Here is a 21,888-nt window from a genome sequence, read left to right as displayed (position 1 = left end):
AACTCAAGAAGTTGTAAATGAATGCTTTTTGGAATATTATAAGCAACTGTATGCAGATTCTATTGAAGAGGAAGAGATGGACATATAGGAAGCATTAACAGAGATTGCACTCCCCAAACTCGAGGAAGTGGAAAGAGAGAGCCTAGAAGTCCCAATAACGTCAGAGGAGCTAGACCAAGTAATCAAGTTATTGCCCACTAGCAAGGCCCCAGGTGCAGATGGACCCCCAGCAAATTTTATAAAACTTATAAGACAGAAATACTCCCCCATCACTAGCTATGCTCAACAAAGCATTTAGTAAAGAGACTCTGCCCGAGACTCTATGGGAGGCGATTATCATCCCGCTCCTTAAACCCAATTAACCAGACACAGAATGGGGATCATACACACTGCTCTCACTGCTCAATCAGAAGAGTAAGAACCTGATGGCAGTGATGGCTAATAGATTAAAACCACTCATAAGCAAACCTATACACTCAGACCAAACGGGGTATGTTCCAAACAGGAGTATAACCGACAATTTGTGGAGACTCCACCATATCGTAGATCACACCCAAGGGAGCACGCAAGAGGTGGCAATAATTTCACTTGACGCGGTGAAAGAGTTGCTGGAGGAATACGGGGTGGTGCCCATATACCTGAGATGGGTGCACTTGCTGTGCAGTAGCCCGATCGCATGGGTCAAGACGGGCTCTAGTATTTCGATACAATGGCAGCTGAGTAAGGGCACCAAACAGGGATGCCTGCGGTCCTTGATGCTTTATATCCTAGCGTTGGAACCCTTAGAGGCAGCAATATGGGGGAGTTGGAATTAGCACCAAGGGAGGACAGCACTTGATATCATTGTATGCCAATGACATGCTATTGTACCTGCAATACCAGAAGATAATTTACAATACATTCTGGAGGTAATGGCGCGGTATGCGAAGTTATCAGGTATAACGGTGAACCCACAAAAATCAAGTGTATTCCCACTGGGGAGGTATGTAGGAACACCTAAACACAAACTGCCGGTATTACTGGTAGGATGGGAAACCGAGACTTTTAGATATCTGGGTATAGATATATATCACAACACCGAAGAAGAACATAGGCAAAATACTGAAAAGGCGGTGACTATAACAGAAAAAAGTATGGTACTTTGGGCCAAACTACCATTGACGATGATAGGGAGAGCAGTGCTGGCCCTACAGCCAGATGCAGTGGTTGAAACATTTTATGATGTTTCTGAAGGAGGGCACGAGGTCTCCCGTGTATATGAGTTATTGATGTCGAAGTTAGGGAAAGAGATTGTCCAAACGAGGCTAAACTGGGAGGAGGATGTGGGGGAATCAATGGAAGACGGGCTGTGGATCAGAGCACAAGGATACCATAAAAAGGTGTTGAGAAATGCAGGGTTGCAACAGATTCAGTTGGACGTAACCCACAGAGCATACATGACCCCATGGAAAATAGCTCAATTCAACCAACCAGGAATACAGTCATGTCCAAAATGTGGGGAGGTGGATGCAGGTATGGTACATATGTTTTGGTCATGCCCCGAAATAGGAGGTTTTTGGAGGGGGTGACACAAATCATGGCACAAGCAGAGATTAACCTAGATGTGAGAACCACCTAGTCATGCCTTTTGGGGGGGTTCCTCAGGCCACGTTGTGGGATATTTTGACCCATTCCAATGTGCCTCCCTGCATCACTGTACTGAAATGGTGAAGGAAACAGCCCACAATGACCGCGCTGACTCCTGCGCCACCAAAATCTTGAAACTGCATTTTGTAATAACCAGAAAATTGATGCACCACCCTGCCAACCCCATTTCAGGAGGGGTAAAACAAGAGTAATCACTGGAGGAATGTGCCAGTGTGCTCTGCAACATTCAATATTAGAGCAAAGGAAAGAAGCAGCAGTACTTTGCGGTAAACCCAAAATGCCTTTTTAAAATGTGCGCTTTTCAAACATAAAAAGTGCTGTTTTGGCGCTAGATCCATTCATTTCTACTGAATCATTGAGATTAAAAGGGCCCCGCAATGCCCAGGATCATCCAGTGTGGCTCAGAGGAACCAGGCTTCATTGACTGACAGTTCCTGGCAACAGTATCTTTGTAAAAGCAAACCAGGGACTGTGTTTTCATTTTTCCACGGGAAACACGGCTAAAACTTTGCAACAAGTATCAGAATCAGCTGTGCAGAGAGAAACTCTAAACAAAGGCATGATACATGTATCCAGGCTGCAAACAGCTTCAGCACTCAAGGGAAGAACTAATGCTGACTAAAATGTGTATTTGCTGCAGATGAAAATCGGATTTAAAGACATAAGTTTAATGTGCTTTTTCAGGAATGAAGAGAAATAAATTGCCTGTTGTAAAGTATATTCTGGTTTAAAGGCTTAATTCTTTAAGAATGTCAAAGGATTGCTAAGGTTAAAAATCCACCGATAAATTGTGTTCATTTTATATGTTTAAATGAAAGATTTAAGTGAAACTTAAAAGATAAACCCAGTCTGAGTTAACTATATAAAAATAAACAACCCTGCTCTGAGAGTCCTTAGCCTGAGAAAGGTTGACACCTCCACTGCTGGCAGGAAAGGCTAATTGCTGCTGGGTGGACTCGCATACTCATGTCAAAGGAACTTCATTAGACATTCGTCTTTGCCTCAGGTGCAGACAATGGCAGGCTTGTACACTCACCCTTCCAGGGGAGGGGCAGGAAGTTCCACTCTCCAGGGAGAAGCCCCTTATTCAACTCAAAGGATTTGCCAGTTGCTAACACTTGGGAAGAAAGAAAAAAACCGACATGTGACTTTTGGGTTTAAAATGGTTATTTTGCCACTGAACTTCAAGACATTTAACTTGGCACCAAGAATAATAAAAAGAGTGAAAAGTACATACATCTAAATCAGAATGTATGCTATTCATTTGAAAACTTGGTAGAATTTCTTACTGCATAAGGAACATAAGTTATGAAGAATGACCAATTGCGCAGAAACTGTTAATGTTGCAAACCTAACGTTGTGTACACATGATCTAGGGGTAATTGTGCATATATGTACAGAATTGGGAAATGTTAGGCCAAACCTTTCATGGTCAAAATTGCCAAAATTCAACAGAAAGACTAAACCAGGTCCCACCGACTTGGAGTTGGATTGGAATGTGATCCACGAAATATGTAATTTATGTATACGATTTTCTTAGAGGGCATAACTACATAAATATGTATTTGTGGGAAAGTTAGATTTTGGTCCCGATAGCTATGGGAGGTTTGCAGATCATATCATAAAACATGACAGCCCTTTATGTCATCCAATCAGCAAAGAGCAAGGCAGGAACTGTGCTCTTGCCCAATCATAGCCTTGTGGGTGTGGGTAGTAAGTCTGCCCCTACCATAAACTTGAGTGATGTCATTTGGCATGATAAATAAGGGAACCTCACAACACACAGACACACACTGATTCCTGACTTCATCCTGATTTCCGAGCGGCGCCCTGTTCCTGAATTTTCCATCTTTGGAGAATTCAATCTTTGGAGGATCAGAACCACTCAAGATGGTCCACCTACAGGGCGGCCATCTTAAAACACTTCTCTGTCCATAGAAACCCCCAACAGGCCCGCAAGGCGGCCTACAATCTGCAGTGTGGGGAAGATCAGGCCCCACAAGAATTTGGGCAGGTACTCAAACGTGCCTTTGCACAGACCACCAGGAGGGTGCACAAAGATTTTTCCATGCATTTCCCACTGGGTCATAGAACAGGCGACCATATTTATGAGGTACAGAAACCTGTAGATAACAAGAACACCAATAAAAAACCCAAACCAGCCAACACCCCTGCTGCTGCTAAGGTGGTGGAGGTGAAGGTTGCCCCCATTTTAGATCTAGAGATGGGGGGGCCTAAAAATATCCCTGTACAAAACCCTCCCAACCAAGGAACCAGAAGGCCCTCGGGCCAATCCCAGACAGGCGGTAGTTAGGGAGGTAATCCCACAAATGGGACCCCTAACTCCCCTGATTACATTAGCCCCCGATACAAGGGTAACAAACCTATCCTGGGGTAGGTGTGGACTCCCCCAGCCCAAGGGGAGATATCCAACCAGGTAGGTACCAACCCAGGAAACTTCCCTCCTAACTTTACCCAGGAAGGCAGGAATCCCCCAAATGCCGGGTTGAGTTTCTTTCCCTGGTGCCCTCAAAACTTCAACCTACAAAACAACCCCCCTTTCTTTTTCCCCCAGCCCAAGCGGTGGGGGATCCAACCAGGTAGGTACCAACCCAGGAAATTCCCCTCCTAACTTGCCCCACGAGGGCAGTAATCCCCCAAATGCCGGGTTGAGTTTCTTTCCCCTGTGCCCTCAAAACCTCAACCTACAAAACAACCCCCCTTTCTCTTTCCCCCAGCCCAAGGGGCGGGGGATCCAACCAGGTAGGTACCAACCCAGGAAACTTCCCTCCTAACTTTCCCCAGGTGGGCAGTAACCCCCAAATGCCGGGTTGAGTTTCTTTCCCTGGTACCCTCAAAACGTCAACCTACAAAACAATCCCCCTTTCTTTCCCCACTTTCCTGAGCCCAGACAGCCCAATCCGGGAGAGGGGAGGCCAAGGGTGGAGGGTTACCACAATTTTCCTAACCCAGGGTATTATGGGAGGAGGGACAGTTACCCTTCCCGTGATCCACCTAGGATGGACCAGAGACCCCCATACTAGCCAAAGCGGGTGTCACAATTGGAGTGCCAGGTCCAGAACTTGTCCCAGGATCTGGGTCACATGTTTAGGGCTCAGCAGAACCCTCAGATGAACATGGCGGCACATAACTCCAAAAACAAAGGGTCTGGTACTCCAGAACAATGACAGGGAGAGAACCCCAACAACTCACCAGTTCCAAAGGAAGAGGCACGTGGGGAAGGAGGGTGTAAAGCCTTAGAGGGAGCTTCCTTCCCCACTCGTGAAAAGCCCCTGGAAACCCAGGAACCGGAACCAAAATCCCCTGCCCCCCAAAAGTCTGCAACCCAAGGAGCAGAGGGTGGGTAGGAGAAATAAAGGACCTAAAAAGACCCCTTTTGTGGAGGAGGTTAGTGTCCTCCAATTTGAAGGAGAGGGGTCCTCTGGGGGCTCTGTGAAAAAGATCTACTCCTTCAGGGATGGGGGAAATCCTCCCAAAGAAAAATGGGTCCCGAGAGATCCTAAAGAAGACTTGGTGAATGTGGGGACTGAGTTAGGATCGCCCATCATTGAAACCCAGAATGATAATCCAGAAAACCACCTTGCCCAAAACTATTCTGGGGACTGCCTCCAAAAAGGGGGGGGGGCAGCCCAGAATCAGAACCGGGTGAGCCCTAAACTCCTCCAATATCCAACTGCCATATTTTTCTTTCAGATCCCCAAGCTCCCACACAGAATCCTGCCCAAACTAGCCCTGTGTCGGAATCAAGAATCAAGAAACTAACCCACCAACTGGCCCAAAATGCACATTATCCTTGCCCCTTGAGGAGAAGGAGGGAAGATTTTATGCCCCGGTCCAAGTACAAGGGCAATGTACATTTTCGCACTGGTGGACACTGGATACCAAGCCACTCTTCTGTCAAAGAGAGCCTTTGATCAGCTGAATTCAGGAATGGGGGAGAGATACCAAATCCCTCTCACCCCTGTTCCTGGACAACTTCAGAACTTCGATGGGAATGAAATTCATGTCGAGAGGACTGCGGATTTGGAAATTAAAATTGGGCGACACAAGGTGAAACACCCGGTCATAGTCGTGATGCCGGAGGGCACACCCTGTCTACCAGGGAATGACATCCTGCAAAGGTTTTCTCCCCTAATAGACTGTTTGGACAAAGTCCTATGGACCCAGACCAACCGGCCAATAAAATTAAAACACAGTGTCAACCATGTTAGTTTAAATGGCACACGCCACATGTTTGAACAAAAACAGTATCATATTGAGTTCCATTTTCAAAACAACCAAATCCCTGACTTGACAGTCATTTCTGTAGGACAACAAACTGGTGATGGGAATTCCTCTCTATTTCTGACTGAAAATCAACCTTCCTTCCAGTTTCAAGTGGTATTCCACACTGGAAGGAAATACTCTGATATTCCATACTAATTCACAATTAGACAATCCCGCTTCTATAGTCCAAAATGATGAGAAACCAGCTCAAAGTTTAGCTGACATTCACAAAATTAGAGAACAGTTATTTATCTCTATTCAGTTAAATGAGGGGAAGGACTCTGTTCTCGCCCAGGTGTGCGTGAACAATGGTAAGAGTTCATCAGTGAAGCCATGTTCCGAAAACTCACAAAAGATCCAGCCATTACCACATTTAAATTGATAGACAAATGGGAAATGGACCTGGAAACTCCCAATTCCAAACATCTCCTGCCTAGCAGGTGTATGCTCAAAATTTCTATGGGCAACAAAAGCATAGTACATAACTGTTGGGTCGTGCGAGATGTCCCTGCTGCATTCTATTTAGGCAGTAACATTCTCAATCGCTTTGCCATTAATTTGGACCTGATAAACTACAAAAGCTGGTCCCGATTAGGGGGCAATCCCATGGAATTTGATGATTCAGAAAAAGCATTTTGGTCAGCTCAATTGCTGCCGTATGCAGTTGAAATTCAAATTGGAGAGGAAATCACCATCCCAGGACAGACACGACTATTCTCACTTAAAGTAAAAATTAAAAGAGGACAGAAACTGCAAAATCCTGACGCATATGTTCACCTCAACGCCCATCTCCAACAGCAAGGGTTGGGGTTAAACCCAACACCATTAGTCAATATAGAACTCAACACCATTCCAATATTGGTGGACAACAGCAACCTTAGGAGTATCACTCTAGGCGCAAGCACCATTATTGGAATGGCGGTTGATGACTGACATTTTTCCATGGATTTAGGTAATTTTTTATAGGACCAATCCCCAATTACTGTTTTGACAGTGATAGCGACAATGACATAACACCAGACAGGATCTTCACCCAGCATGGGGGGAATTTCCTGGTCTACTCTTCCTTCACTTATGGTAAGGAAGAGGTGACCTGTGACTTCAGGAGGGATGAGGTCTTCTTCCAGGTCCACAAGGACTGCATTCCCTGCCTGGAGCACTCTGTCCCGGGCAATACTTTAACCAGGGACTTCTCCACCCAGCTGGAGGAGGCCGCTGAGATAGCCACACCAGAAGTCTTTCCGGGCTTCAGGCAAATGGTTGAAGAGAGAGTCAACCTAGCTGATGCCTGTGAGACTCTGGAGCAAAAGCAAAAGTTGAAACAAGTTTTCTTAGATTTTCAGGATCTCCTTGCGGTGGACTCATATGACTGTGGTCGCAACAAAATCCATACAACAAAGATTCCCACGGACCCTAGCATGACTCCAGTGATTGTGAAGCAATATCTCTTGCCTCTCACATCCATGGAGTCCCTCACAGAAATAATTAAAAACTTTGAGCCCCGTGGGATAATTCGTCCAGTCCACAGCACCTTTAATAATTTGGTGCTGGGGATTTTAAAACCGAACAGCCAGTGGAGACTCTGTGCTGACCTAAGGGAGTTAAACAAATGGGTCCATACATCCCGAAGGGCCCTCCCTTACATTGACCAGGGGCTGGCCCAGATCCACGGGTCAAAGGTATACACTGCCATTGACCTGACCAATTGGTACTGGACCGTTCCTGTCAGTAGGGAGGACAAATACAAGCTGGCCTTTACCTTCAGGGGCAGCAGTACACATGGACCTGGACTCCTTTCTGATACATAAACTCCAGCAATGAATTTAATAGTTTCTTACACAAGGCCATGCCCGACTTAGGTGAAAGGGGTAACCTGACCTATGTAGCTTATGTTCTGATCAAAAGCTCAACTGTGCAGGAACACATAGCGGAAATCTGTTATGTTCCGACACAGTTGAGGGTTGATGGAGCAAAACTATCTTTCCAAAAGGCACAGTGGTGCAGGACTCGTTTCAATTTCCTGGGGCATGAGATAACTCCTGAGGGTCTCTGTCCCCAGGAAAAGAAAGTGGAAGCACTCCAGAAATTAAAAGACGCCACAATTCTGCGTGAGCTAAGGAGCCTCCTTGGACTGACTAATAACAGTAGGAAGTTGATTGAGGATTACGCAGACATCACAAGACCCCTGATCCATCTGTTGAAGGGGGGGTCAAGTGGGAGTGGAGTCCTGAACAAGCTGAGGCAGTAACACAACTCAAAAGAAGCCTCTCACAAGCGCCTTGTCTAGCTTACCCTGTCAAAAACAAGGAGTTCTTCTTGGAGACAGGTTTCTCAAATACATGCTTGACCGCAGTATTATACCAAAAGCATGACAAGTTCAAGAAAGTAATCTCCTATGCAAGTAAGAATTTTTCCTCTGTGGTGGAAAAATTCAACGATTGTGAGAAGGCACTCCTGGCAACGGTGTGGGCATTGAAAAATTTCCGCCCGTTCATCTGGGGGGGAATATATCATAGGGGAGACTCCACACCAGCCTCTGCAATATCTTCAAAGTGCCAGATCTGGGCCGGAAATGTGAGTAATTCCAGAATTACTTCCTGGATTCTGTCAATGCAAGGCTTTCCTGTGGAGGTCAGATATGGCCAAAACAAGAAGAGGCCACTCACGCAAGGTCTGGCTGACTTTCATGATTGTGCCAGAGAAAACTGTCTCGAGGACGAAAGTCTTAAAACCCAGGACAACATGAAGGCACACCTGAATTCCCCGCAAAAAGTATATGAAGAAGACAAGTGTGGGGGAATGCCCACTGTCTATGAGGATGGGTGGTCCTAGCATGTTGATAACCACAGGGAAAAGGAACTAGTGGCCGGCGTTGGGAATGCCTGGGTGAATGATGCCCCGGAACCCTCCGCTGGGTACAAAATCGGTCCCGTAATAGTCAGGTGGCAGAGCTGATGGCAGTTCATCAAGCCATCCTCACTGCTGTCCAATACCAACTCCACAAACTGTTCATAATCACTGATTCAGATTATGTCCGGAACGGGTTCGTGGAGCACCTAGTTAATTGGAAAACCAGAGGCATGCTATGTGCTAACAACAAACCACTCAAACATGGCAAGCTAATACAAAATATTGATGATCTGGTCACTTCTAGTGGGATGACCATCTAATGGTAAAAGATCAAGGGTCATTCCAGACTAGAGGGACCAGACAAAATTGGAAATGACCTAGCTAATCAACAGGCCAAAACCGAAGCCATCCAACGGGATCTCCTTGAGATCGAGTCCGTGTTGGGGGAAATTCAGGTCACTGCTATCACTAGGTCCTAGACAAATTCTCACAATGAACTCTCAACTGCCCAGTGGAGTAAAGAGACCCGGGATGCTGATTTAATCACGGCTCAAAAAGGGGATCCAATCATTGTTAAGTTTTAACAATGAGGACCCTGAGAACTTTCTCCTGATGGATAACGATTGCATTGGGAAAGAGGACCTCAGAGTGTTGATGAAATGTCCAAAGAATGTTCCGAATCCAAGATGGTTTGTTGGTGAGGAGATCCATATCTGGCTGTGATCAGTGGGTGGTCCCTACCTCTTTCTGAAGCCTGATGATAAGTCACGCCCATGATGCAGCCACAGCCGGTCATCAGGGTTTTCACACTGCATTAGAAATCTTGCAAGAGGTTGCATACTGGTGACACATAGGGCAGGACATCAACCAATACTTGAAGGGGTGTCTTGTGTGTGCGCAATTTCAGCCAACATCACTCACACACCGTGCTCCCCTCCAAAAGAGTGGGATGACACTGCCTTGGTCAGATTTACAAGTAGATTTCATCGGGCCCATGATTCGCTCCTCTTGGGGGGGACAAGTACATGTTAACCGTAGCATGCTTGTTTACTAAATGGGTGGAATGTCTCCCGGCCCCAAATTGCAAGGCAGAAACAGCAGCTGCCCTGATGATCAATCACATCTTCTCGCATTTTGGACTACCCCAAAGGATTGAGTCAGGCTGAGGTAGTCACTTCACCAGTGCATTGATGACAAAGATGTGGGAGATACTTGGGGTAAAAAGTAAACTACACATTCCATACCGGAAGTCCTCTAGTGGTGGAGTTGAGCGGTACAATAAAACCATTGTGAGCATACTAAAAATGTTTGTGGCAGCCTCTGGGCCAAGTTGGGATATTCAATTACCCCTTGTCCTGATGGCCATCAGATCTACCCCTTCTTCTGCAACTAAAATGTCACCATTTGAGCTGATGACTGGACGAAGGATCGTGCTACCCCAGCATCTGCTCTATAGGACCCAAGAGTAGACATTGATAAATGCCTCCACAACTCATGAGTATGTTGATAATCTGAGATAACACCTTCAGCATACTTTTGCGTATGCTCAGCGGAATCTAGAAAGATCTGCAGACAGCATGAAGACCCACTATGACTTTAAGACAACCAAAAAGTAATATCCAGTAGGAGACAGGGTCTACTTGTACAATTTCCAAAGGAACCAAGCCAAAGAGTGCAAATGTTTGCCGAGCTGGTGGGGATCTTTTGAAATTGTGGACAAAATCTCACCAGTCACCTACAGAATCTGCATCCCCAAGGGCGACCTGACAGAAGAAGAAAAGTGGGTCCACATTAATCAGCTAAAGAGTTGCCACCACAGGCAAACTTTGCGGCAAATAGAGGAGCCTACAGAAAATCCAGTGGGAGAGAATTCTGAAGCATAGGAATATTTAAGAATTGTCACTGAATGCATGCGTGGAATATTTCAAATTGTTGCTGAATGCATGCGTCTATCCCACTGCTGAAATCCCAATTGGAGTTCAGTAGGGTGGAAAATTATCATAACTGGTTTGTGTTCTATTTTATAGATTTGCACTTATTATATCTAGCAACCAAGGAGGACCTCCTCGGGGACCCGGAAGGAAAAACCCAAAGAAATCCAGAGTGTTGCTCCACACCAGAAGAGAAGGCCTGAGAGAAGACGGGGGTATCATTTCTATTCCAACCATAGCCGTCGCGTAGAGCATGTCGCATTGTTCACTAATGGAAGAAGAACTTACACTTGAATAAACCTGTGTTGTTCACGAAAAGAAAGAAAATTCCTACTTGCCTGACTTCCCCATGACTGTAAGTCAAGCCAAGGTCGGGGGTGGCTTCTGTGTGATATTTTGACCCATTCCAATGTGCCTCCCTGCATCACTGTACTGAAGTGGTGAAAAATAGCCCAAAATGACCGTGCTGACTGTAGTGCATGCCAAAATCTTGAAACTGCATTTTGTAATAACCAGAAAATGGCTGCACAGCCCTGCCAACCAAATTTCAGGTAGGGTAAAACAAGAATAATCAATGCAGGAATGTGACAGTGTGCTCTGCAACATTCAACACGGAGCAAAGGAAAGAAGCAGCAGTACTTTGCAGTAAACCCAAAATGCCTCTTTAAAATGTCTGCTTTTCCACCATAAAAAATGCTGTTTTGGCGCTAGATCCATTAATTTCTACTGATTCATTGAGATTAAAAGGGCAGTGCAATGCCCAGGAATCATCTAGTGTGGCACAGAGGAACCGGGCCTCATTGACTGACAGTTCCTGGCAACAGTATCTTTGTAAAAGCAAACCAGGGACTGTGTTTTCATTTTTGCACGGGAAACGCGGCTAAAACTTTGTTTCAAGTATCAGAATCAGCTGTGCAGAGAGAAACTCTAAATAAAGGCATGATACATGTATCCAGGCTGCAAACAACTCCAGCACTCAAAGGAAGAACTAATGCTGACTAAAATGTGTATTTGCTGCAGATGAAAATTGGATTTAAAGACATAGGTTTAGTGTGCTGTTTCAGGAATGAAGAGAGAAAAATCTCCTGTTGTAAAGTATATTCTGGTGTAAAGGTTTAATTCTTTAAGAATGTCAAAGGATGCTAAGGTTAAAAATCTACCGATAAACTGTGTTAATTTTATATGTTTAAATGAAAGATTTAGGTGAAACTTAAAAGATAAACCCAGTCTGAGTTAAATCAACTATATAAAATAAAACTGCTCTGACAGTCCTTAGCCTGAGAAAGGTTGACACCTCCACTGCTGGCAGGAAAGGCTAATTGCAGCTGGGATGCCTTGCATACTCATGACAAGGTAACCTCATTAGACATTTGTCTTTGCCTCAGGCAAAGACAATGGCAGGCTTAGACGCTCACCCTTCCAGGGGAGGGGCAGGAAGCTCCACTCTCCTGGGAAAGGCCCTGCGTTGAACTTCACAGGATTTGGCATTTGCTCACACTTGGGAAGAAATAAAAAAAAATGACAAGTGACTTTTGGGTTTAGAATGCTTATTTTGCCACTGAACTTCAAGACATTTAACTTGACAGCAAGAATAAGAGTGAAAAGTGCATAAATCTAAATCTGAATTTATGCTATCCATTTGAAAACTTGGTAGAATGTCTTACTGCATAAGGAACAGAAGTTATAAAGAATGACCGATTGCACAGAAACTGGTAATGTTGCAAACCTAACGCTGTGTACACATGATCTAGGGGTAATTGTGCATGTATGTACAGAATTGGGAAATGTTAGGCCAAACCTTTCATGGTCAAAATTGCCAAAATTCAACAGAAAGACTAAACCAGGTCCCACCAACTTGGGAGTTGGATTGGAATGTGACCACGAAATATGTAATTTATGCATCCAAATTTCTTAGAGGGCATAATTACATAAATATGTATTTGTGGGAAAGTTAGATTTTGGTCCCAATAGCTATGGGAGGTTTCACGATCATATCATAAAACATGGCAGCTCTTTCTGTCATCCAATCAGCAAAGAGCAAGGCGGGAACTGTGCTGTTGCCCAATCATAGTCTTGTGGGTGTGTGTATTAAGTCTGCCCCTACCATAAACTTGAGTGATGTCATTTGGCATGATAAATAAGGGAACCTCACAACACACAGACAAACACTGATTCCGGATTTCATCATTACTTCCGCGTGGCACCCTGTCCCTGAATTTTCCATCTTTGTTCCTGATTCCAGATTTCTTTGCAAAGCCAAGGCCTCTGCATTGCTGAACTCCTTTTCAGCTAGGCCCAAATTCTGAAACCTTCCCAAAACCAAAGGGAAGCAGTTTGATCCAGACTGGCTTGCTACCACAAATGCTTGCCTGCTCCAAACTCTCCATCTCACTGATCGCTGGTCTCCAGTAACTAGGCACAGTCCAGTCCAGTCTGATATGCCAGTCAATCTGACCAGAACCACCCTGCTGACCTAATTCAGCCAGATGTGCCCTGCTGTCCTTTAGATCCGATTTGTGTGATGACCAGAGATCCTGACGGTCCAGAATCTTAAATTAAAGTGGACTGTAAGTATCAATAGGAATCATAGTAAACTATAGCATACCTTGCCTTGCCTTGTCCTATCCCAATCTCTCAACCATCCCATCTCTAACATAAGAACCTATAATACTGTCGGAACCATTCTTGCGACCCTGTCTGTGATTCTTATTGTTAGCACCAATCTTATCTTCTTTTGTTTTACTAGACCATAAGCCATTAGTGATTTTGATAAAGTAATTCCCATAAAGAAAATGTGTTATCCGCCACGTGAAGGGTTACAAGCGGCCGTGTAACTGTGGAGATTCCCGGGTGGCTTTGTCTTTTTCTTTGCCATTAAATCTAGTTTAAGTAAAATCAACCTGTCATTTTAAAACTGATTTTCTGTTTTACTCTGTTCTATTTTTCTAAAAACGCCTCTCATTCAATATTGTATAACTTCCTCAATTTAATAGCTAGAGACTTAATTTCAACTCTGACTTAAACATAAGACCTGTATCCACATCCCAACACAGAAACCGTATCCAAAAACAGTCTATTTCACCTGTATTTCTTAAAAAGCGTTAAGTGAATTTTAGGCGAGAATTCACATTTCTGCAAAATGTACACGTGTGATTTTCAAATTTAAAGTATTTCCAACCTTCCATTAAGATTCCAAGTGTGTAATTTTGCTCATACTATAGCTTATGATTGTTAGCATTTTTTCAGTGTTGCTCCCATAGGAATTTATATTGATTTAAGGACTTTTGCACACTTTTCATTGTTTTACTAAGCCAATTTCGAATGTCATTTTAAAAGTGTAAGATTTCCAAACCGTTTTACTCTCTTGTTTGGGGAGGGAAGGTTGTATTCACATCTTGTATACTGTTCTTTATTCCTGAATACCTGTTCCTTCCTTAGATCTGTGTAGAATTGCTTATTTGTGAGTTGAGAGATTTACATGGGGAAATCTTAACTTGAGCGCTGTCTTTCAAACAAGCCAAAACTGTTCTTCTCTCTGTGTTTATATTCTTTGTTGCTAAAAGTGAATTCAACTGTATTACCTATTTTCTTGTATTGTCACCACATTGGTGACTGCTGCCCCATATATTAAAACATATGTTTGATTAGAATTTTAAATAAATAAATTAATATTACATTTACCAACCAGCCTGCTTTCTGTTCCATTGTGACCTGGGGGTGTTTTGAGAAGGGGTGTGATATGAGTGGTATATCACTCAGAATGGAGACAAAATGGCCCCCATGGCCTCTTGCCTTCCATCACCTGCTACCTTGATCTTCCCGAAGTCCTGGGGAGCCCTGACTCTGTCCCTTCCTCCTAACTGGCTGTTGGGTGGAAGTTCCATATATGGTAGTGTGGGGGAAGTGCTGACCAGACTGGCTGTAGCCTTCCCAAAGACTGTATGTTGTGGGTACGCCTGTGGGTGAGACCTGGGTGAATGGAGTGTGTGACGAATACGCATTCTATGTTGTGGGTGTCTAGTATCTGGTGTTTGACACAATGACTAAAACGGGCCCTCCCCGAAACCGGTATGAATGCAGTGTGGAGTGTTGAATGGCTGGGTACTTGTCCCAATACACATAACTTGTTGTGAGTGTCTGGAGAGAAGTGAATGGCCTGAATGCACCGTGTGCCTGATTGGCTGACTGCATGCACAAATGCCCTTAGTCGTGATTGGATGCTTGAGTATGACCCAGCGGAATGAATGGGAGATCAACAGTATATCTGGGGACCTCTCACTGCTAGGAATGGTGTTCAGAAGCTGAAGTCCACGACGACGAGTAACTGGAGTAACTGAAGCTTGACCTTGAAGCCCTGCTGGACGAGAAGAATTGCTGTTGCTCTCCTTCACAATCTGAAAGCTGCTCTGCCTCCAAGGACTGACCCAGAGAGGACCTGATAAGGCGCCCTCTTCCCAAGCTACGAGGGATCATCGTGCACCAGCTGATCTTTGCCAAAGCTCCCTGGTAGACAGACCTTCGACAGGCTGCCGCGGAATCCCAAAGAGAAGCGTCCGGACTGTTGTCCGCCACTGTCACCGACTGCCGTCGCTGACCGGAGCCGCCGTGCTCCCGTTTTGCCTAAGTACTTCATTGATCCAAGAACGCTCTCGTCCGCATCGTCGCCGCTGTATCCTGCTGGAGAAGGCCTGACCGTTGACACGCCTAGGAGCTTCCGCCACTGGGTTTCCCACCACCCAAATACCACTGAGACGCCGAAGACTCGACGGCCTTGCTGGGCCACAATTCTTCAAACTCTTTGCGGTCCAGAACTATCAACACCGAGGTGCTCTGCACACCTCTTCCTTGCAGGACGTTTACGCTTCCCCGTCAACGAGCACCGCTAGGAACGAAGATGCCATTTCACAGTCGTAGCACATCCTGTTCTCCGTCGGACATTCGACGTCCCGGGACTCCTGCCTTAAAGGGAGGGCACTTAAGAAGGGCTGTCAATTCCCTGACGAGGAACGCTACAACAGCAGGTACTTTGGGGTTGCAGAACTATTGGGTACAATACATGGACTGGGCTTGTATCTTTCTTGTACAGGTTGCCCAGGTAGGGGGATCTCCACACAGAGCTTTGTTTAACGGTAGTGACCAGTATTTCTATTTCTGGCAATTGTTTGTATCAACTGCTTTCCTCTTTTCTCTACTGTTTGTTTCCTTTACGCCTTGATTTGTGTGCCATTTAACCGTACAGTTGATGCACTTTAAAGAGATCTAAAAGTAACTGTGGTACCAAGTAGAATTGTATATATTTGCCATTATATATAACCGAGTACAAAGTGCGTTATCGTAATATTGTATTTAACCTTGAATATTAATTATATAAATACTGTGTTTGAACCGATACAGTTTGCGGACATTCCTTTGTGGGTGCTTGGGGACTACACCGTACTTAAGAATCAGCCCGCATCACCTTCCTGAGAAGCTAGGCCTTGATTCCTCGACCACCATACCAATAACAGAGATTCTTGGCTGTGGTCCTCTGTGCCTCTCCTCTACCATATAGAGAGCGGAAGTACAGACACCCCCCTCAGGTCCTTTACAATGCCCAGAGAAGGGGCATTGAAGTGATCCAGTATTAGTGCCTACTGCAGTTTTGGCAAGGAATAAGCAATTCTTAGTAGAGAGGAAAGGCTTAAATGCATGGAAAACCTTTCTATTTATTTATTTACTAGAGTGTATAGAACACACAGCAGTCCTTAGGCATCGGGGTGCTAGCTTGCAGATTACAAAGGAAAATGGCATGCATAGTGGTTGCATGCCACAGCTTTGCCTGTATCCTTTTGAGAATGCCGAGAGCTGCACACAGCACCACTTTGCACTATTCAGAGCCGGTGGAGATTTTTGCTGGGATCCCTACAAGGATGGCAGTGTAATAGTCCAATTTAACTCTGATAAGGACACGGGCAATGAACAAGCAGTTTTGTGCGGAAAGGAAAGGGCTGATGGCATTAATGAACGTGGTATTGAAGCTGAGGCAATGGCACTCAATGGTAAGCACAGCAGAACAGATTGTAGTATTTAACATGGCATGACATGGACAAGGGTGAGCCAAGGAACACCTTTAAGCGTTGTTTTACAGCTGCAGAAATAGTGTTGGGATTAAAGGAGGCATTGGTGAATGTCATGAGATATGGAGTAAGTGATTCTACACAGGTTATTTAAACTAACGTGCGGGCAGGGGCAGGCATCGCCTTTGCAGCTGAATGGTCTAATGTTATTCATGTTCTCTATTATCTTTGATGTCATGGGTGTTATTCTTAGCATGGTGGTGGCGCGAGTTATGGTTGCTTAGCTTACAATAAATGGCGAATTTCAGGTGTTATTCGGTTTTACTTGTAACCATAACGTCCCTTTAACAATGTTTTTTCACTGAATTTGATAGGTTTTTAGTAGCGCAACTTAACCATAATGTCCCTTTAACAACGTTTTTTCACTGAATTTCATAGGTTTTTATTAGTGCAACTTAACCATAACGTCCCTTTAACAAAGTTTTTTCATTGAATTTCATAGGTTTTTATGAGTCCAACTTAACCATAACGTCCCCTTAACAAAGTTTTTTAATAGAATTTCATAGGTTTTTATTAGTGCAACTTAACCATAACGTCCCCTTAACAAAGTTTTTTCATTGAATTTCATAGGTTTTTATTATTGCAACTTAACCATAACGTCTACGAACATCTGACTTCATTGCGGACCTTCCGGACAGTGCCACATGACAATATGCTGGCGCAAGGCATGATGACGTGTCCGAGAACCTGTCCACACTTCACAATAAGATCAGTGCTTCACAGACAGTTCGGAACTGCATTTTCTACTGATCTAGGAACTTTCAACTTCAAAATTACACTTGCACAGCTCCAACACCTATTCCTACTCCTCCATTAACAATCTAGTACACAGTACATACTTTTAGCAAAACTGCTATTTATCTCAAAATGGAATCAGCTAATGCCATCCCTCCTCCCCAACAGACACCACCACTGCTGTAATCAAGGAGCATGAGAAACACTGCCCCTACCTTAGAAATAACACACGTGCAACATGTTCCCCTGTCCACCTGCCCCGCCATATTAGTGTTTGATGCCTCTTTCCTCATTTCTCTCCCCCCCTTTCATTCTAAGCTCTCCTGCCAAAAATAAAAATGCATCCAAAAACAATACAGGAAATGTTCCTTCAAGAACCTCCTTTCACAGTTAAAAAATAGAACTAAAAAAAAATCTTGTAGACTCCATCTACTTTCTTTCTTTATTTCTTTATTTCTCAATAAGGTACCATTTGCATTTTGTGTTATGCTAATGGCAATATTGTGGTGTTTATCCTCCGTTCCAGGGATGGAGTGCTGGATACGGGCCTGGCAGCCCAAGTTATCAGCCCAAGCGAAGCCATATTACCACAACTACATTTTTCCTCCTTTTCAAATCTATCCCAATTTCGAATAACTTTTCCACAGAGCCAGTCCCAGGTGGACATGGCCACTTTAACTCCATGCTTTGTCCCTCATGGTCATGGCCAGTAGCCAGATTGTCCAGATCATGACCTTATTCCATGACCCGGACAATTTTGTTTGCTTGAAATACTCCCATGTTTTATTTTTTCAAAAGTGTCAAATGATGCACATACAATCATCATGTGACCTAGCCCCCACTTGACAAAATCCATTCAGACTTTACGAAAACATCTATATCTAGATCTATAATCTTTTTGCAAACTTTTGTGTAGATTTATCAAATGGCACCACATTTATAAGCCTTTACAATATTATGGGACACTGCTCTAATGTTGCCCCCTCTTCACAAAATCCCACCAAACTTCACAAAAACATTTATATCTATATGTATTATTAGTTTGCCAAATTAAGTGTATATTCGTCAAATGGCTCCTCATTTATAAGCCTTTACATTATTTTGGGATCCCCCCTCTAATGTTGCCCCCTCTTGACAAAATCCCACCAAACTTAGCAAAAAACATTTATATCTATATGTATTATTAGTTTGCCAAATTAAGTGTATATTCGTCAAATGGCACCTCATTTATAAGCCTTTACATTATTTTGGGACCCCCCTCTAAGTTTGCCCCCTCTTGACAGAATCTCACCAAGCTTTGCAAAGTCATTCGGGATTGGGTCAGGATTATAATTGCAAAATTACATGCAGTTCCATTAAGTGGCACCAAAGTTATAAGCCATCCAAGAACTGCTTTTCACCAAACTAGTAATGCAGAGGTGTCTGCGAACTTTCACAGGACTGTTCGCGAACATCCGAACTGTTTGCGGACATTTGCGGTGAAAAACACCTGTTTTTTTGCTTCTTGCAGCCATATTCCATCCCATCCTCATCACCCCTCAACTCCCCAGTGATTAGTTCATAAGTTTGACAAGTGCAATGTTGTGTTTTTTAATATGTTTTTACTGCGATGTCCGCAGACACTGGCCGATGTCCCCCAATCCAAGAAGGCGGGCGTTTCCAAAAATCTGACGCACCTCACGCTTCACACCAACCAATCAGCGAGCATGTTGAGTGTTCACGGACATGACGCAAGCCGATTAACTAATTGGTGTCCTGTCCGCTGAGCGAACAGGGAAACGTGTCCACGGAGCGGACATAGATATCACTCATTTTTTTGCCTTAAGTTTTGCTCATTTAAAAATAAAACTACTGGACAGATTTACACCAAATTTACCAAAGCACGCTTTCATGACCAAGCTGCCGTCCTGCCACAAATTTGGTGGAAATCCATCCAGCGGTTTGGGCTGTAGGCGTGAGCAAACTGTAACTTCCTCTGGTGACCCCATGTAAGAGATCACAAGAGGAAGTCACAGTCCTCAGCCCTGTCTTCAGCCACGGCCTGGTTTATTTATTTATTAATGCAATGTTTTTCGGATGCATGGACCCGGATAATTTATTTATTCATGCAATGTTTGTCCGATACCTGTATCCGACAAACAGTGCATAAATAAATAAAAATACAGGTATCCGACAAACATTGCATAAATAAATACCCCTATTAACATCACATACGATGCAGCCACCCAAGTGCTTTCAGAGGAGCTGCAGGAGCCGTGCTGAGTGTGGTTCAAGTAAAAGGAAACGTTGCTTATGGCGAACAGAAATCACTGTGTTTGAATAGTACCCAAGAGGGAGTTTTTTTTAAATGTAAAATGGAATGCAAATTGTGAATTTTAAAGAATATTTACTCAGCAACACTGATCAAAACTATTGCATAGTGAAGGAACTCGTCACCAGTACCATGGAAGTGGTTTAAAGTAGAATTGATATATAGTTTGTAAAAGAAGCAGCATGAAAGAAATAGTGCCGTTTTAAACTATTATTTTGGACATTTCCTTTGATCGGAGGTCAACTGCCAGTCCCGCCGCCTTAACCCCACCTCCTCAGGCACCGTCCACCAACCCCCAAAACTCCGCCCCAACCCCGGCCCTTGTGGGATCCCCCACCAATTTTATTCCATTTCCACCACTGGGTCAGTCCCATGCAATTGATGTAATTGATGTGTGCTCTTCTTTGCTAAGATACTTGGATACAATCGCAATGTGTACATCAGGCATGGCCAGAAGTGCTGATTTGATCGGCATGACCATCTGATGGTCATCAAAGGCAGAAGTCGTGCGCCTCAGTAACACAGATGGTCACTTTAATGTGCAATCCGTCCCAGTATCACTCAGGACATCGGTGCGTGATGTGCTCACTGATGGTTGCACAACGTTTGTAAGCTCTGCCTTTCGTGTATTGATCGACAAAGGCGTGATCTTTCAAGTGAACTTAGTTACAAAAACGTGTATTGCATGCAGTATATGCATTTGGGAAAGAAGGGATTTCTGTCTCTGCACAAAATAATATTTAACACATGTAATCGAATTCTTCAATTATGAAAAGATACGGCGAACTACCATGTGAATACATATACAGTGACGCCCGAGTTTGGCGCCTTTCTATAAAAAAAATACGGTCAAGCTAGGAAGTGTTTCATTTTCAAGCAGGCACGCAGCCAATCAGCTTGCTCGGAAAACAGAGTGAACCGCATGGTGTACGGCAGTGTTTTACGCGAGGGCGGTGTTCTAAGGGAGCTGGCAGCTGCTGGCGACCTGCCCCTCCATTTTCCCTCCTCACCTATGCTAGGGTGACCAGATTTAAAAAGTAAAAAACCAGGACAGGTCAATGAATATAAAAGTAGGACTAACTCTTGAAAGTGGCTATCAAGGCAGTACACTTCAGTAGCGTTTGGAGGAGAAGGGGATTCAAGTGTTACTGTTCAAAGGAATGCATGTTACAATGTAGATTACCCCTGCTATCTGCGCAGGGAGTATTAATTCTATTAAAGACTAAGGAGGCGAGCATTATGCTTCATCTTCATTTATTTCTACTCTTCAGCAGTTCAACAAAACACATATAAACCATGAAAAGTGTAAAACAAACTTTTCTTTTTTTTTTTTTTTCTTAAAAACTACAACATCGATTGGCCACCAGGGGGCGCACGGATGAGTCGCCTCTCCGTGTGAGCGCTCTACACAGGGTCCGGAAAGTGGCAGTAAGCCCCCACTTCGAGACCCCCCCCAGAGTTGGTTCTTGAGCGAGAGACGTGGGACGGTGTCCCCCCCACATGAGAGAAAACCCAGAGAAAATCGGAGGCGGCATCGTGGTGAAATCAACATCGGCGCTCTGAGGCCTTCGCCGCGGCGTGCGTCCCGCGGAACTTCCAGTCCAGGCCTGCGTATACGCGGGAAGAGCCGCCTTCTGTGACTGACCCGGCGCACTTCTTGGAGCTCCGTGAGGAAACTGCTGTGCACTACTGCTCAGTGCGGCTGGGAGCCCCCTCTGACACCCCCGCCGCGGCACGGTAAGCGGATTCTTCGTCCCCCCCTGCATCGCGGGGCAGCTGTCCCCTCCACTGCTGGTCTTTGCCGGCTGTCCTCGACCTGACGGCACGGTGGGGCCTCATCCTCCTCCCTACCTACCCTCCAGGGGGGCCCTCTCCGGTGTTGCGGGAACGGCACTCGCTGCCTGAGAGGTGATACGCTTTGGCTGCGCAGCCGGTGAGGAGGGTGAAGGAGGACTCTACGAGTACATATTGGAACAAAACTCGAGAGGACCTCAAGAGCTGGTCCTTCGCG

This window comes from Ambystoma mexicanum, chromosome 6p (genome assembly GCF_040938575.1).
Source record: "Ambystoma mexicanum isolate Mex_15411 chromosome 6p, UKY_AmexF1_1, whole genome shotgun sequence".
Classification (NCBI taxonomy): domain Eukaryota; kingdom Metazoa; phylum Chordata; class Amphibia; order Caudata; family Ambystomatidae; genus Ambystoma; species Ambystoma mexicanum.
The sequence above is the reverse complement of the archived record's forward strand: the minus strand, read 5'-3'. Positions refer to the sequence as shown.